Genomic DNA, 10,603 nt, shown 5'->3' with positions numbered 1-10,603 from the left:
ACCTTTACACAAATGGAGGTATTTACAGGAATCATTACATTATTTACAGAGGGTGATATTTACAACAATTACACCAAGTGCAGGGTTTCCCAAATCCGTTACAATATGTGAAGCATGTTGTCATAGGTGCCTCCATTATGACATCATAATGGGACAAGTACAAAACTTTATCCGATCAAGATGAAATTTCTTGAGCATATTGTAGGAATAAATTGGTGGAGAAAAAAAGATGACGTCATCGGTCACGTAGTTCCGCCGCCATATTTGTTTTAACACAAAAGCCTTAAAAACCACTGAAAACATGTCCTGGCGAGGGTCTGCAATCTGATCGTTCTTTCTAGTTTATCATGTGTGACGTCATCACGTTGAACAACTTCACCGTTGGCACATTCGTGGCCCTTGTATACATACTTGAATAAGTATTTGACACGCTTCACAGACATGCAAGTTTCCAAATTGATGTGTGCATTAAATTTCCGAGGCAGCCATGGATTGTAACACAATATCCACTTGTTGTCCAGTTGTTGACCTGCAACTCTGATAACAGAACCGTTATCTCGCCTCATGTAGCAAGGGTAACCATCATGAGTTGTATAACAGTTTGTTCACAAAATATTTTTGGGTAACCAATCAAACATCGTCCATGTTGCCTGTAAACTACACCAGGCTTGAGCTTGAGAACTCCACATGGTCCATTAAACCTTTGTAGAGGTCAACGCACAAGGATGCTTGGATCCGATGCGAATAATCCGGCCTGGACGTCTCCATCTTGACATACGCATCTACTAAGTACTGTTGGGATAGTTTGGAACCATAATGAATGGGGGGAAATTCCTTCTTAACAGCGAGACGATGTGAATAGAGCTGAAGGTGGGTTACTGTTTGTCTTTGAGCAGTTCCATGTTCTTCTGTCATGCAAGGTGCCATGTGACCCACCCTAAATCTCCTCTAGGAAAAGCAGTGGATACACCACATGGTCACAGTTTGAAGAGAGGTATTAATATCACACCTAGGTCTTTTTGTGGGGTACACAATAATGCCATTTTTCACAGGATCAACAATGGATATAAACTTGTCAAGGTCCATAACTTAGCCAGGTGATATATTGTCGAAACTTTGGTGTATTTATTTATTTATTTATTTTTTTGTATACAAGATCGAGGCTCGTGTAAGAGCTAACATCAATCACAAAAAAGACAAACGGACACACAAAACATACAATAAACGGAGCGAGAGACAAGATGGGGAGAGAGAGGGAAGCACACAAGTACAACAGCAGAGAACAGGGGAGATCAGTGGGAGGGAGAGGGTTTGGGGGGAGGAGGCATGGGAAGGTGGGGGGTTGGGGGGAAGGGTGGGAGAGGTATAAAACACATGGACACTGCTAGAACTTCCAGGCAAGAAAGAAGTCGGGATTTCAAAAAAAAAGTGGATCTGGGGTGAATTAGCGGGGGTAGAAAAGCTCACGGTTTTAGATTGGGGAAGATAAGAGATGGTGGTGAACAGCTGTTTTAAAGACCTGGAGGGAGGAGTGGGATTGAAGAGAGTGAGGGAGTTTGTTGCAGAGGCGGGAGAAAAGAGGAATGAAGGAGTGAAGGTGAGCAGAGAGTCTTGATTTTGGCAGTTTAACCATAAGAGGATTGCAGGCAGATCTTGTGCGACCTGAAGGAATATTAAATAAATCTTTTTTATCTCCACCACCAAGGGTGGATGGAGGTTATATTTTCACCCCTGTCAATCTGTTTGTCTGTTTTTGAAGAGGATATCTCAAAAAGTTGTGGACTGGTTCAGACAAAAGTTGGTGAACAGGTTTGGTATATGACGAGAAAGAAACTATTCGATTCTGGTGAAGATGCGAGCCATTTTTCAAGTGATTCTTCACCATTGAATGGCAGGACCAAAAATTATATGTGGCATGATATTTCAAAAAGTTTGACAGATTCGGACAAAACTAGGTGGACAGGTTGGGTGTGACACCGCAGAAGCGTTTCGGTTTGAAGATCTGAATCTTGACACGGATACGAGTATTTTTTAATTTGTGGAATGATTCTTCACCATTGAATGATCGGGTCAAAATTTTATATATAGCATTAAAGCGCGGCGTTACGCGCGCTGCTTGTGAGCAAGGAGGAAGCGGACAAGCGGTAACATATAAATGTCTTTATTGTAAGACTACACTGTAACACTGAACTCCTCCGGGCTGGTCGCCCGGTGTATATCATGAGGCCACGCCTACCCCTCGGGCGTGGCCACCGCCCACTTCGTGCGTGGAATGATGTCACCACGCCAGTGGGCTTTTGTGTCCGCCACACGCGCCCCCCCAGAATTCCCGCGCACCTGGAGGGCCAGTTTGCGGGGCAGACGAATGACCCGGCCGAAGCGCCCCCTGGCGATCGGCGGCGTCCGGGGTGCAGGGATACCAGGTGGGATGCCCCTGGCTGCCCCTGGGATGGGTGCAGGACCGGGGGGCGCCGTGGCGGCGGGGCTGGGCGGTGCCGGGGGTCCGCCCGCAGGAGGGCGGCCCCGACGTGGGGGTCGGGCCACTGGCGGTGGATGGTCCACATCGAGGTGGGCCGGCTTGAGGCGGTCTACCGAAACGCGGTCAGGAGTACCGCCGATGTCCAGGGTGAAGTGCTTCGCCCCGGTCTCCAGCACGCGGAAAGGCCCGTCGTACGGGGGCCGCAGTGGTGTCCGATGGGCATCGTGGCGGACGAAGACGTACTCCGCCGTGCGAAGCTCCGGGGCGACGTGCGTCGGTGGGTGCCCGTGGCATGCCGTTGGCACCGGGGCGAACCTCTGGGCGGTCTCTTGCAGAGCGGAGCGCTGCTGTGCCGCGGACCATGGTGCCGTGGAGTCGGGGAGGAACTCGCCCGGCACCCGCAGCGGTTGCCCGAAGACCAACTCCGCCGCGGATGCGCGCAGGTCCTCCTTGGGCGCCGTCCGGAGGCCCAGCAGGACCCAGGGGAGCCTGTCGACCCAGCCGCCGTCGCGGAGGGTGGCCCGGAGCGCGGCCTTCAATGAGCGGTGAAATCGCTCACACAGGCCGTTAGCCTGGGGGTGGTAGGCCGTGGTTCGGTGCAGCCGGACCCCGAGCCCCTGCGCAACCGCCCCCCAGAGCTCCGAGGTGAACTGGGGGCCGCGGTCGGATGAGATGTCTGAGGGGGCGCCGAACCGGGCGACCCAGGTGGCGATGAAAGCCTGCGCGACATCGGCCGCCGTTGTCGACGCCAAGGGCACGGCCTCCGGCCACCGGGTGGTGCGGTCCACCATGGTGAGGACGTAGGTGAAACCCCGCGAGGGGGGCAGAGGTCCCACCAGGTCCACGTGGACGTGGTCAAACCGGCGTTCCGGCACCGTGAACGGGGCCAACGGGGCCTGGGTGTGCCGGTGCACCTTGGCGCGCTGGCACGCGAGGCACGTCCTGGCCCAGCCGCGGACGGCCTTCCGGAGGCCATGCCAGACGAACTTGTCGGCGATCAGCCTTTGGGAGGCCCTCGCGCCCGGGTGGGACAGGCCGTGGATGGCGTCAAACACCTGGCGCTGCCAGCCCGCGGGCACAATGGGGCGAGGACGCCCGAGGGAGACGTCGCACAAGAGGGCCGCGCCCGCGCCGTCGAACGGCACCTCAGTGACGCGGAGGCCCGTGACGGCGGTCCGCAAGGCCTGGACGTCGGGATCAGCGGCCTGGTCCGCTGCCATCCGGGCATAGTCGATGCCGAGGTGGACTGCGTGGGCGACGGCCCGGGAAAGGCAATCCGCAACCGGGTTGTCCTTCCCCGCGACGTGCTGGATGTCCGTCGTGTACTCGGACACGGCCGAGAGGTGACGCTGCTGCCGGGCCGACCACGGCTCGGTGACCTTGCCCATCGCGAAGATCAGCGGCTTGTGGTCGACGAAGGCAGTGAACGCCCGGCCCTCGAGCAGATGACGGAAGTGCCTGACCGCCAAGTGAAGTCCGAGCAACTCGCGGTCGAAGGTACTGTAACGGCGTTCGGGCGGGCGAAGGTGCCGGCTAAAGAACGCCAGCGGTTGCCAAGCTCCACGCACCCATTGCTCGTGCACCGCGCCCACCGCGTAGTCCGAGGCATCGGTGGTGAGGGCGATCAGTGCATCGGGCGCCGGGTGCGCGAGCATGGTGGCGTTAGCCAAAGCGAGCTTCGCGCCCGTGAACGCCGTGTCCATCTGCTCGGTCCAGGTAACGTCGCCTTTGCCCGGCTTACCTCGGAGAGCTTCGTGCAGGGGGCGCAGGAGCTGGGCGATACGGGGCAGGAACCGATGGTAAAAGTTCACCATGCCCAGGAACTCCTGCAGCCCTCTGATCGTGCGGGGGTGCGGAAACCCCTTCACCGCCTCCACCTTGGCCGGCAGGGGGACGGCTCCGTGCCTGGTGACACGGTGCCCCAGAAAATCGATTGTGGCGGCGCCGAACCGGCACTTTGCGGGGTTCACAATCAGGCCATGCTGGCCCAGGCGTTCGAAGAGCGTGCGGAGGTGGCGTAGGTGCTCTTCGCGGGACGCGCTGGCGACGAGGATATCGTCCAGGTAGACGTAGACAAAATCCAAGTCGCGCAGGACGCTGTCCATCAGTCGCTGGAACGCCTGAGCCGCATTCTTCAGACCGAAGGGCATGCGCAGGAACTCGAAGAGTCCGAATGGCGTGATGACCGCCGTCTTCGGGACGTCCTCCGGCCTGACGGGGACCTGATGGTAGCCGCGTATGAGGTCCACCTTCGAGAAGAAGGACCTGCCCGCCAAACGGGCGGAAAAGTCCTGAATGTGGGGGACGGGGTAGCGGTCGGGAGTCGTGGCGTCATTGAGACGGCGATAGTCCCCGCACGGTCGCCATCCCCCGCCGGGCTTCGGCACGATGTGCAGCGGCGACGCCCAAGCGCTCTCTGAGCGCCGAACGATGCCGAGTCGCTCCAGGGTAGCGAACTCCGCTTTTGCCACCGCCAGCTTCGTCGGCTCGAGGCGGCGTGCCCGGGCGTAGACCGGTGGCCCGACGGTGGGGATGTGATGGGCCACCCCGTGCTTGACGGCCCCCGCCGAGAAGGTGGGCCGCGTGAGGGCCGGGAAGCCGGCGAGGAGGCGGGTGAATGCGTCCGCTGCCGGAAGCGTACAGACCAACGTGGCCGGAACCGAATCGTTCGGCAAGCCGCTTGGCAAGCCGCTCGTTGAGCTGGGCAACGCACATGCGAGCGAGCTGAACGTCTCGGCCTGGACAAGCCGTCTGCGCTTGACGTCGACCAGGAGCCCATTAGCGCACAGGAAGTCCGCGCCAAGCAGTGCCATGGGCACGTCGGCGGTGACGAACGTCCATCGGAAAACCTGCCCTCCAAACCGCAGAGAGAGGCAGCGTTTTCCGTACGTACGGATGGGCGTCCCGTTCGCGGCAAGCAGCGCGGGGCCCCCACCCGCGGCGTGCTTGTCTGACGTGCCGGCGGGAATGACACTCACCTGTGCTCCCGTGTCGCACAGGTAACGGCGCCCGGAGAAGGTGTCCGTTATGAACAGCAGGCTGCTCGAACGGCCGGCGCTCATCGCCACAATTGAGCGCCGGCCCGGGCGTTTCCCGACCCGTTGAAGGAGCACGGCGGATGACACCGCCGAGCTTCGTGGCCGAACTTGGCGTGGAACCAGCACCAGGTGGTGGAGCTGGAGGAGCGCGGCTGGCTCCGCCAGGCCGGTGGAGTCGACGGGTTTCCCCGCGGTGGCGGTTTTCGCCGCGGCGGTGGGCGCGGCGTGGCGGCGTTCACGAGGTGCGTATCAGCATGCTGCTGAACCACAGCGTGCTGTAGAAGATGATGCTGTGGAACATCAGCGTGCTGTAGAAGATGATGCTGTGGAACATCAGCGTGCTGTAGAAGATGATGCTGTGGAACATCAGCGTGCTGTAGAAGATGATGCTGTGGAACATCAGCGTCGAAGGCCGTGACGGCCACGCCAACGCTCGCCCGCGTGTCCGAAGCGGCGAAGTACTTGTCCGCCTCGGCCGCCAATGCTCGGGGTTCCGTTAGCCCGGTCCCGGCCAACACGAGGCGAACCTGCGCTGGAAGTTGGCGACGGAAAAGCGCCCGGAATAGCGAACCGGGGGCTTCGTCGCCCAACAGTGACAGCATATGGTCCATTCGGACCGACGGGCGCGTCTCACCGAGCTCGGGGAGATCCAGGAGGCGATCGGCCCGTGCGTCGTCCGTGAGGCCGAACGTGGCTAGGAGTAGCCGCTTGAGTGCCTCGTACTTGTGGCCGTCCGGTGGGTGGCGAAGGACGGACACAACTCGAGCGGCCGTGGCGGGCCCGAGGGAGGCGACGACATGGCAGTAGCGCAGGTCGTCGTTGGTGAGGCGCCGAAGCTGAAATTGGGCTTCGGCCTGGACGAACCAGACTTCGGCCTGAGCCTCCCAAAATTCCGGAAGTTTGACGAAGGCGGCCATGGCGATGGCGTCGCGTGTGGAAGGATCGCTCCGGCAGATCCAACGTCGAGGGTCACCAGTAAAGCGCGGCGTTACGCGCGCTGCTTGTGAGCAAGGAGGAAGCGGACAAGCGGTAACATATAAATGTCTTTATTGTAAGACTACACTGTAACACTGAACTCCTCCGGGCTGGTCGCCCGGTGTATATCATGAGGCCACGCCTACCCCTCGGGCGTGGCCACCGCCCACTTCGTGCGTGGAATGATGTCACCACGCCAGTGGGCTTTTGTGTCCGCCACAGCATGATATTTCAAAAGGTTTTGGTCGACTTGTGACGAGACTTCCTGGATGAGTTGGTCAGGTGACGAGAACAAACTGATTCGATTTTGGGTCAGGTCTGAATCCAGGTCCAGAATCATGGGATACAAAACGTGACCTGTTCAGCCTGGCGGAGGTACGCTCTCTACCTTGTGCCGTTCTAGTTGTGACATGTTTTGTACACTCGGCTTTTCCCTTTAACTCATATGTTTTTAAACGTGGATTTTTCCATGGGTATCGCTAGTTATTGTATATTCTGTTCATATAGTCCTATATACGACCTACTTAGGGCCTTTAAACTCCTCGGCTAGCTTATAGACGTTAAGGATCCCATTTTATCTTGTAAACAAGTGCCAATACCCTGGTAAAACCTCTGAAAGATAGGCGCCGTTGATTGGCTATATCCATGTAAATACCATGAATACCAATTGCCACATGTGATGCCCTAATGACCTATGGTAATGGGACAGACGAGTATTCTGTGAAAGACATATTTCAGCTTCTGGGGTTGATCACTTTGCAGTTATTTCTGCGTTAAGAGAAGTCGATGGTGTTGTTAGTGGAACATGCATGGAGCTCAGGTTTGGGAATTTTGCCTCATTTTCAGGACAGACTGCCAGGTCCAGCGAGAGTCATTCACCTTTTCAACCTACCGATGTGCAATTACACCGAGGGAGATATCATCCGGTTGGGACTGCCCTTCGGAAAGGTGACAAACTACATTCTGATGCGCTCGAAAAACCAGGTGAGGATTCTCCTTTTCTATGAGCATATTATCTGAACAACGATTTTCCCCAATCGTTCGTGATTTCCCTTGAGGTTGAAGTACAGTACATCAATCCGAGATCCGGTCCATTGATCTGCAGGCCTTTCTGGAGATGGCTCAACCCGCTGGAGCCCAGTCCTTTGTAGAGTTTTACTCGAACAGACCTTTGCATATCCATGGTTATCCTGTCCAGGTGCAGATGTCCAGTGCGTACCGTCACCTCGTGCTCAAGGTAAGGCACTTTGGAGACTCTTATTCACTTGTGCAACTCAATGTGTCGGCGAAAGCGCTGCCTCTTGCCATGCTGTGTTTGTCATAAACTTGACAGAGTTACTTTGCCAGATATATTTATCATTCGCTTGGATGTGATGTCATCACTAGAGTGATAAAATTATCTTTACATTTTGTTGGGCGCAATACTTGCCGAGGCCAAAGGGAAGGAGTTTATGTTCAATGCCCGATAGCAATTGATTCGTGTTACCTTGACAGAAGCCAGGTCGAGGGATCGAAGCTATCCTAACAGAGGATTGCTCAGTGCAAGGCCTTAAGGAAAAAGCCAATGAGACAAGGTGAGTCCTTTGCTCAAACATGACATAATTCCAGTTTTTTTGATGCCTCACTTCCTGTGTCCTCACTTCCTGTGTCCTCACTTCCTGTGTTCTGGGATCGTTATTGTATAAAAGCGGGTCAGCTGATGGCATGCAGGCTGCCTACGATCCGCTCCATGCTACGTTCCCTCGAAAGGACTTCAAGCCCTGCTTAGGCCTCTTTTTGTGCAACTGGCCAACATTGTGTTGATTAAAGCCTATCTAAAGGCCTAATTGGCTTTTCTGCTCTGCTCTGCCACAACAATACATTTAATGTTAAACCTCATAGAATGAATAACAGAGTCGTCCCATCCACGACTAACCTTTCTGTGTATGTTGCAGGACAAGAGAAAGATCTCGAAGTCCTCTGTCACATGAGCAACCTTCTCAACATTGTGGTGGTCAGTCGGGTATCTCATCATGGCCTGTACCAGGAGGAGAGCAGCAGAAATCATCAAGTTCATGTGCATCAGTTGTCTGCCTTCAATCACAAGCGACTCACTCGTCAAGCGACACAAAGTTTCCTCGGCGCAGCTCTGTCGTCGAGACACGGGACTCCTCATCCAATGGCGACAATGATTTGGCAGTAGATCATAATGTTGAGGAGCGAGTGACAATAAAAGAGGATGAACCAAACAATTATCCTGACATCACCTCCAATTCAATAGAATTATCGAACAATGTCTACAAAATAATCTGCCAGACTAATACTGGTGAACTGGTTAACGGGTTCGATGGAGACCACGGCTTGAGCACATGTTCCGGGCAAGAAAATGAAGAGCAGGAAGTATTCCTCGAAAACCGAGCAGAGTTTGTAACCATGGATGAGATTGGCACCAAGCAGGAAGATCGAGCAGAAAAGGAACACCGAGAAACGAATGTGGAAAGTGATGGATATGAAATCGAAAGAGGAGAAGTAGTAAATGGTGTGAGAGATGAGGAAGGTGGGAGCTTCATTTGGAGCTCAAACTCTAGATTTTTGGGAAACATTTCTCAACTGTATGAAGACATCAAGGATGAGGACGACAGCAAGAAGGAACATTTCATCAAGATGATGGTGGATGAATCTTCTCCGGTTATCGTGCAACGAGAGAATCGATGGTGGTCAGAGCAAAGTGAAACTGAAGGAGAAATTGATGAAGAGATGAAATGTGGACGTGAGGCTTATCGGACGACTGAAGCGGTGAATGAAAAACAGGAAGCAGATACTCTGCCATCATGTAGTGAAGCCAATGGTGATGAGGCCGATGATATACCAGAGCGGAAAGACTCCAACACAACGATTGGATGTTCAGTGTCTCCTGCAGAAACAATATCCGGTTTAGAGTTGAGGAAACAGATACCAGCAGACAAAGGGATTGCGGAAGGATCCAAGGAAAGCTTGTTGAATACATCAGACAATCTGTCAATGAGCATGCCAAGCATCGGCAATACGACTACATTCACAGGAGTCTGTAACAAATGTCATGGCCGTGCTTGGCAAGATCCGCAGGAGGTCGCGCTCGTTTTGATGGAGCTTACGATGCCTGGTGCTTCGGCTGGAGAAGAGCAAGACGAGGATGTTAACAGGAATGTCGGTGCAGTTCATCATTGCTCCACGTCGTTGGACACAACCAGGGAGCAAGTGTTCCTCCAACGTGGGTACTCTGATGGGTCATCGTGGCCTAGTCAGTAGTAAAGTGTTTGAAACTTAGTCGAAAATGTTGATTTATCCATCCTAATACTCAATCGTATGAATGAAACACACGTTGACGACCTTCCTTTCAGGTGCTCAACCATCCTCACATCGGTTATCGGAGAGTGCAGACAAGGACCCAGAGAAATAGGCTGTAATATAATAACATCTGTTCACTAACAAAAAACAACTTATTTTTTACATTTTATACCATATATGGCTTAGGGACGAGCTGGTCGTCCCGGTGGGTTAGTGAAATAATCGTAACCCACCAGACAAAAGCACCATCTCTTCGTGCTAACACCACATGAGGTCACTTGTTCAGAAAAATGTAAGCTCCAAAAAATCTGATGGATGGGAAGCCTACATGACATCATGATGGCGTCACCACTCGAAAATGGCACTAATTGACATTGAAACATCTGGTAAGTCGATACAAATTGCCGCAATATCGGTATGTGCCTCAGGTTTGTATGTTTTTAATGTTCTATACTGTTTTTGTTAACGACATTTCCTCCTGAAAAAAAAAAATCATATGATTATGACATCACTTATAACTTCACCTTGTAACTAGACCGGCACTCGGTAGATCGCACACCTCCGCCAGGCTGAACAGTTTGTTTTGTATCCCACTGATAGGCCGGATCTGGATTCGGACCTGAACCAAAATACAATCGGCTTGTTCTTGTCACCTAACCAAGTCGTCCACCTAGTTCATTCGTAAGTCATCCATAACCTTTTAAATATCATGTTGTATATCGCTTTTCGCCCAATCCCTCAATGGTGAAGAATCGATTAAAAATAATAATTCTCATATCCGAATCCATATTCAGATCATCACCAA

Source organism: Myxine glutinosa, chromosome 2 (assembly GCF_964187855.1).
Source record: "Myxine glutinosa chromosome 2, kmMyxGlut1.1, whole genome shotgun sequence".
Taxonomy (NCBI): Eukaryota; Metazoa; Chordata; class Myxini; order Myxiniformes; family Myxinidae; genus Myxine; species Myxine glutinosa.
The sequence above is the reverse complement of the archived record's forward strand: the minus strand, read 5'-3'. Positions refer to the sequence as shown.